Here is an 8,027-nt window from a genome sequence, read left to right on the forward strand (position 1 = left end):
AAGTAGAAACTATCCATTCTGGTTTGTAAAGGTGAGCTTCGGAAATCTGTACTGTGGAACAAATTCCATGTTATCTTCCAGCAATATTTACAAAATCTCATGCAGCATTTGTCACCCAATATTGTAATCCTGGATCTGCATGCTTATGTTTGTCCAATAAATAATAACATATTCTTTTTGTTATGACAGTAGCATCTTTTACTCTCCCATCACATGTCATTCTCGCTCACAGGAAAAATGTTTTGTTGTGTGTGGATTTTTTTTTTCAAATGCATGGGTTACCTACAATTAGCAGTGAATTGTGCATGTAAGGACTAGAGTGACTTAAATAAAATTATATTTCCTAGAGGATATTCTAGACCTAGGTGCCATGAGAGAAGAGGGAAGAAGCAAATTTGCACTAGTGTAGCCTGTTTCTTAGATGTATGTCCCTGCAAGGTTCATGCACAAGCATTCTTTCCCTAGTTCTTCCCTTGATAAATATCAATAGTCAAGACAATTGATCAGTGGAGTCAGTAAACTGGAACCACGGCACCTAATAACCTGCAGTTGGGAAGTTAGGCCATTTATTTTAATGGAAGAAAACACATCCACAGGAGATTATTTAAAAAAAACCAGGAAAAAATAGGTACAAGAGAAAATTAATTTCAATATGACATTCCCAACACATTGCAAGCAGTTAGATCTTCATTATGACTCTGTCACTAAGATCAGATAAATAATACTTTTGTCACAACCGGTCGGGACAACTTTAATATTGATTAAATGCACCAAGTTTTAATCAGGAGTCAGGCAGTCACACAAAGAATACAAAGATCCAAACAATTATGAATACATTTGAATAACTCATGCTAGATTTTAAAAATCTAACTGTAATGCTAAGCAAGTCTTCTGAGAATCCTACTCAGGAATGCTAACAATGTCAAGAGAACTACAGCTCAAAATCTCACACAGAAGTAAACCCTCTGTAATAATTTTGCAGAGGATTCCAGAGCTAATATAGTAGAAAAATCTAAAAAACTGAAGCACAAAATATATCAACACCTATCATTATCATCTTTATTAAGAATAATGAGCCTCATGTGACATCAATGCTTTAATCATAAGTAAAAACTAAAGAAGCTAAATATATCATAGCACCCATGAAAAAGGAGAGGAATTTCTGTGTGAAATAGCTTATGTAAATAGCTACTGCACAGCTAAAGCCTGTGATGATCATGACAGATCCTATGATCATTGAATCATAGAGTTGGAAAGGCCCTCCAGGGTCATCAAGTCCAAGCCCCTTCACAATGCAGGAACTTCACAAATACTTCCCCTCCACACACACGTCCACCCCCTGCGACCCCTGCTCCATGCCCAGGAGATGGCAAAAACCTCTAGGATCCCTTGCCAAACTGGCCTGGAGAAAAATTTCATCTTGACCCCGAAGTGGCAATCAGCATTTCCCTGGGCATGTAAGAAGGGGCCATGAGAACTAAGTACTGATGCAGCCCTTCCTGCCCTCCTTCTCATTATCTGCCTTATTCACAGAATCAGCATTACTGTCAGATGGCCATCTAGCCTCTGTTTAAAAGCCTTCAAGGAAGGAGAGCCCACCAACTCCCAAGGAAGCCTGTTCCACTGAGGAACCGCTCTGTCAGGAAGTTCTTCCTAATGTTTAACTAGAAACTTTTTGATTTAATTTCAACCCACTAGTTCTGGTCTGACTTTCGGAGGCAACAGAAAACAATTCTGCACCATCCTCTATATGACAGCCCTTCAAGTGCTTGAAGATGGTGATCATAGTGATATGATATCACCTCTCAGTCATCAGCTCTCCAAGCTAAACATACCTCAATCTTTCCTCATAGGACTTGGTCTTGAGTCCCCTAACCATCTTTGTTGCTCTCCTCTGGAATTGTTCCAGCTTGTATGTATCCTTTTAAAACTGTGATTCCCCAAGCTGAACACTGTGCTCTAGATGAGGTCTAACCAGAGCAGAATGAAGCAATACCATCACTTTGCATGATCTGGACACTATACTTCTGTTGATACAGCCCAAAATTGCATTTGCCTTTTTAGCCACCGCATCACACTGTTGACTCATGTTCAGCGTATTGTCCACTAAGATCGCCAAGATCCTTTTTGCACATACAACTCCCAAGACAAGTCCCCCCCGTCCTATAATTATGCATTTTACGTTTCCTTCCTAAATGCAGAACTTTACAATTATCCTTGTTAAAATTCATTTAATTTGTTTCACCCAGTTTTCCAGCCTGACAAGACTATCCTATATCCAGATGAACAACTGCTAACAGCTGCCAAGCAGGTTTGCTTCAGGTTTTTGCAAAACTGCACATGTTCAAAGATACTGCCAATTCAAACCTTTCAATGCCCATTGGCAACACTAGGGACTACTTAGACAAACACTAAAGGGTAGGATTTTTATTAAAACACTGCATTTATTTATGACTGGTTTGTCTATTGAAACAATTGCCTGCACAGCAGAGCATTTAAGGGGGAGTAGCAGAATTCAATTGGTCTCTGTGAGAATGTGCAATTGTTGCTCTTAAAGTTGCCATTGGAGTCAAAATTTGTTCTACTACTTCAGACCAACATGACTGCCCATCTAAGCCATACAGCATGGTTAGGAAGGAATACAGTGACAGTCTTAAATGGGTCAATGAACAGTTGAATTAATAATTGAAAAATCAGTTCCCTGTTGTGACTGGTAAACAGCATGTAAACTAAACCGGTGGCTGTTAAAGCATCACTAGTTCAGGAGAGGTAGTTAAGGAGTTTTCCAGTTGCCAGGATAATTAATGGCATATCATAGTTTGCATTGGGAAGACAGTTTGTCTCCACTGACTTTGCTGTCTCTAATATAAACCTTCCACATTCTCCAACTCCAGCTCCTGGGGGGGGGGGGGGTGTCAGGATCCGGGGTGGGCATACCGTCCAGTGTCTGCCTTTCTTTTGCACACAGTACATCTGTTTCAGCAAAGGGGAGCCCTCTCTCTTCACCCTCTGATTGACACCGGTGTTACCAGGCCTCCCCTCTTAGACTGCCTTGGGGTCATGCTTAATACAGGCTGTCCTGGGGGTGGAGCCATCATGGGCTCTGCCAATGCCATCCCAGTCAGGTGGGGCCAGGTTTAGTCTCAGTTTCTGGGCCAATGGGCCTCCTTCTGGCTGCCCTCCCCAACTTGATGCTTCAAAACAACATACTGTTGGCTGGCACTAATTACAGGGGAGTAACTGTCCCCTGCCTCCAGGCCCTTCCTGTGAGTCTGCTGTCCCCAGCCTGCTCTAGCCTCCTTCACCTGTGATGTCCCTGGATGTGAAGGTAAAACTTCCTTCCTGCTGCCCCCACCTACTCTGGATAGGTAAGTCTGCTTCCAATGGACCATATGTTTCATCCGAATGTTCAACATACCAAGCCATCCTTCAGAGTATTTCTGGGAAGAAAAGAGGAGAGTGATGGGGGAGGGGAATTCAGCATTTACAGTTCTAAAGGAAGTTTTCCATCACTGCAATGGGCTGCCAGAGCAAAACTTTACTATAGATCTGCACTAAGGATACCTGCTGGGCTGAAAACAATAAAGAAGTAGTCTCAGAAGATTATCATAGAGTTGTTTTCCATTTCTTGTTCTTGAAAAAAACTGACAAGGAATTCACGAGTGAGCAACTAGAATGTGTTGCATTTTGTTTTCCATTTTTAGAAATGTTTCTTTCTTCTTTCAATCCATTGTCCATTGGTACAAACAGTCTCTTGGCTCTTGCACTCGACAAATAAAAATGTTTTTTTGAAAAAAAATGAAACAGTTTTAACCAATTGAGTCTTTCCTTATAGTTCAAGAGAAAAAAACTTTTTTTTTTTTAGTACACAGATTCATGTTTGAATCCACACCAGAATTATATGTTAACATTTCTGTGGCAGTGGCCTTTTTTTCTAAATTAGTATGAACTGAGGGCAAAACATTTTCTTAATAGTAAAGAACAAAGTCAGAAACATTTGCTGTTTAGCGTGATGTTCATTCCCAGCTTTCAATTAATCTCTCTCTCTCTCTCTCCTCCTACCTAAGAACATTTTCTGAAAGCTTTTATTTTCTTGTCAATTCCAGCTGCTGTTTACTAAAAAAGGCTATTTTTTACATCATAATTTCTTTTCATAAAGTACGTTACCAATATCTCTACTTACCAATCAATCTTAATATCGTTAGCCATAAAGAGAACCACTGTATATTCCTTTTACTTGTTCCCAGTCTTGCCAGAAAACTAAGGAAATAAGGTTATACTAACAGCATTTCATAGGAATGAAAGTCATTTACAGTACATTTCATAGTATGTCCTCATGAAACAAGACATGTGGCATGAGTCAGGTAGGGTGAATATGTAGGCTGACATGTGAAACTGGCAGAACGATGAACAGCTCCTTCCCCAACATTTATTTTATTTGATTTATATCCCGCCCTCCCTGCCAAAGCAGGCTCAGGGTGACTCACAACATAAAAACACCACAAAACAATACATATTATAAAATAGTACACTCTGTAAAATTATACATTCAATAATTAAAATCAGCATTTCATTTATTTATTTATTTATTTATTTATTTATTTATTTATTTATTTATTTATTTATTTAATGGACTTATATCCCGCCCTTCTCACCGAAGTGTCTCAGGGCGGCTTACAACATAATGGTTCATACAATTCAATTTAAAACGTTTACAAATACAATTAAAACCATAATCAATAAAACAAGATAAAATAAAACCAGCGGTCTATAAAAGCATTTTGTTCCATCCAGGGATGTTCTCATTATCAGTTAGGTGTTATAGGCCTATTTGGTGCTAAGATCTAGGTATTATTATTCTAAGATCTATGATACCTTATTCGATTTTTCAGTGCGACAGCATTCCATCTACTATGTAGGCTCCATGTTAATTAAAGGCCAGCTGGAAGAGGATGCTTTTGCAGGCCCTGCGGAACTGGCCAAGGTTCGGCAAGGCCCGCACTTCCTCTGGCAGTTGGTTCCACCAGTGGGGGGCAGTGATCAAAAAAGGCCCTTTCCCTGGTGACTTTCAGTTTGGCCTCCTTTGGCCCAGGGATTACCAATAGGTTTTGAGAACCAGATTGGAGTACCCTCTCGGGAATATATGGGGAGAGACGGTCCCTAAGGTAGGCAGATCCTTGACCATATAGGGCTTTCAAGGTAATAACCAGCACCTTGTGATGAATCCGGTACACTATTGGCAGCCAGTGCAGTTCCCGCAGCCCCAGCTGTATGTGCTCCCACTTAGGGAGCCCCAATAACAACCTGGCCACCGTGTTCTGCACTAGCTGTAGTTTCTGGGTTTGGCACCGGGGCAGTCCCATGTAGAGGGCATTACAGTAGTCCAACCTCGAGGTGACTGTTGCATGGATCACTTTTGCCAGGTCGTCGCAGTCCAGGAAGGGGACCAACTGCCTCACCCGCCTAAGATGGAAAAAAAGCAGATTTAGCAGTGACTGCTATCTGGGCCTCCATTGTCAGGGCATGCTCCAGGACCTCTGTCTTCACTGGATTCAGCTTCAACCCACTCAGCCTGAGCCACCACACCACAGCCTGCAGCGCCAAATATAGATTTTCTGGGACAGTCAGGCCGGCCGTCCATCAGTAGATAGAGTTGTGTATCATCAGCATATTGGTGACAACCCAACCCATACCTCCAGGCAATCTGGGCAAGGGGGGGCATGTAGATTTTGAACAACATTGGGGAGAGCACCACCCCCTGTGGCACCCCACAGTTAAGTGGGTGCCTCCAGGACAGTTCTGCCCCAATCGCCAACCTTTGTCCCCAACCATCAAAGAAAGAGGAAAGCCATTGCAAGGCCAACCGCTGAATCCCCACGTCAGCAAGGCAGTGGGTCAGTAACTGATGGTCGACCGTATCAAACGCAGCCGATAGATCTAACAACATCAGCACCGCCGATCCAGATGCTGCTGGAGGTCACCCACCAGGGCGACCAGCACTGTCTCCGTCCCATAACCTGGGCAAAAGCCGGATTGGTGGGTGTCTAAAATGGAAGCATAATCCCAAAAACTCTGTAACTGTAGCGCCACTGCCCTCTCAATAATTTTACCCAAAAAGGGTAAATTCGAGACCGACCGCTGGTTTGCAAATTTGGCTGGATCTGATGTAGCTTTTTTGAGGAGGGGACGGACCACAGCCTCTTTAAGAGGCATTGGAAAAAGCCCCTTCGAGAGGGATCTATTTAAAATGTCCCATATAGGACATCTAAGCTCCCTCTGGCAAGCTTTAATTAGCCAGGATGGGCAAGGGTCCAGATCACACGTTGTTGGGCATACAGTGAAGAGGATTCTGTCTACTTCCTCCAGGCTGAGGATGTCGAAGCAATCCAGGACTGGTCCAGAAGACAGGCACGGGGCCTTGATTTCACATACTGTCTTCAATGTTGCAAGGAGGTCACGACGGAGTGACGAGATTTTATCTGCAAAAAATTCCACGAAAGCCTCACAGCCTATCTCCAATTTCCTAGCATTTGGCCTGCCTTGCTTCAGTGTTGTAAGAGTTTAAATTGTCCTAAACAATTGTGCCAGGCGCAAGTTTGCAGATGCAATCTTGACTGCAAAGTAAATTTTTTTTGTGACTTTGACTGCCATCTCATAGGATCTCATAAACTCTCTATAAGATGTTCTAGTCACTTCGTCTTGAGTACGCCGCCATTGCCTCTCTAGCTGCCTGAGCCCTCATTTCATCTGTCATAATTCTGGGGTATATATATTCACGAGTGCTCCGAGGCGCGATCTCATTGATGGCTCCGGAGAGCCGGCCATGCCAGGACTCAACCAGCTCATTGAGAGAATTACTAGGGGTCCAGGGATCCCGTAGAGCCCTTTGGAACTGTTCTGGGTCCATCAGGCTCCGCAGGCGAACCAAAATATGCTCACTGCCTAAACGGGGTTGGGGTGGGACATCCACACAAGCCTTAAGGGCAAGGTGGTCTGACCATGGCACTGCTTCCACAATAATATCATCCACCAAAACCCCTGCCTCAAAGATCAAGCATGGGATGGAAGGTAGAGAAGGCTGAAGCTCCTTCTGCCCCTATGCCATGCATGCTCTGCAGCCATTTAAACCACTCCACAATTGTTGAGAAGAGTATCGGTCAGACTTGCAACTCACATGACATGTGTAATGAGGATCTTAATATTTAGACAAAACTTTGTTCATAGGTGCAATTTGTACAAACTGATTTTTACAAGAGGCCCCTCTATTCAGGGAACCCTATATTTGCTTGCTCCTGTATGACGTTATGGAGATTATTGTTGTTACATGATTATTGTTTTTAGGGATACTGGAAAGTTTAGGGATTTTTATTTGTTGTGGAAGTAACAAGAGCCAGTTTGGTGTAGTGGTTAAGAGTGCGGATTGTGATCTAAGAGAATCAGGTTTCATTCCCCACTCCTCCACTTGCACTTGCTGAGTGACCTTTTATCAGTCACAGTTCTCAAAAGAGCTGTTCTCTCAAGAGCAATTTCTTGAAAGAACTCTCTCAGCCCCACCTCACAGGGTGTCTATAATAGGGAGAGGAAGGGAAAGGTGATTGTAAGCTGCTCTGAGATTCCGAGTGAAGGGCGGTATACAAATTCAATCTTTTCTCTTCTAAATAATAAATGAAAGAAAAATGAAGCCCATGTATCTGGCCCTACCTCTAAGGAGTTAGATACTTCTATGATATGTAGTAGTTATGACCTTTAAAGCCCTTCACAGCTTGTAGCCTACATGTCTTAAGGGCTGTCTCCTCTCATACATTTCTGTGACCAGCTGCAGTTTTCAGGCTGCTACCTGCCATTTAGGGTTTCATACCCATGAATGTATAGAGCTTTTTCTAGGCCCATAGCCAGGATTTTTTTTTCCTGGGGGGGCAGGCAGGAGGCAGTTTAGTGTGGTGAAGCTTACTTCTGAGAAAACCTACTAAGACAATCAAGCTACACAAGGAATAGAGAAGCTACTTTTGTTTGGTTTTGACTGAGCA

The sequence above is a fragment of the Heteronotia binoei genome, chromosome 5 (genome assembly GCF_032191835.1).
Source record: "Heteronotia binoei isolate CCM8104 ecotype False Entrance Well chromosome 5, APGP_CSIRO_Hbin_v1, whole genome shotgun sequence".
NCBI lineage: Eukaryota > Metazoa > Chordata > Lepidosauria > Squamata > Gekkonidae > Heteronotia > Heteronotia binoei.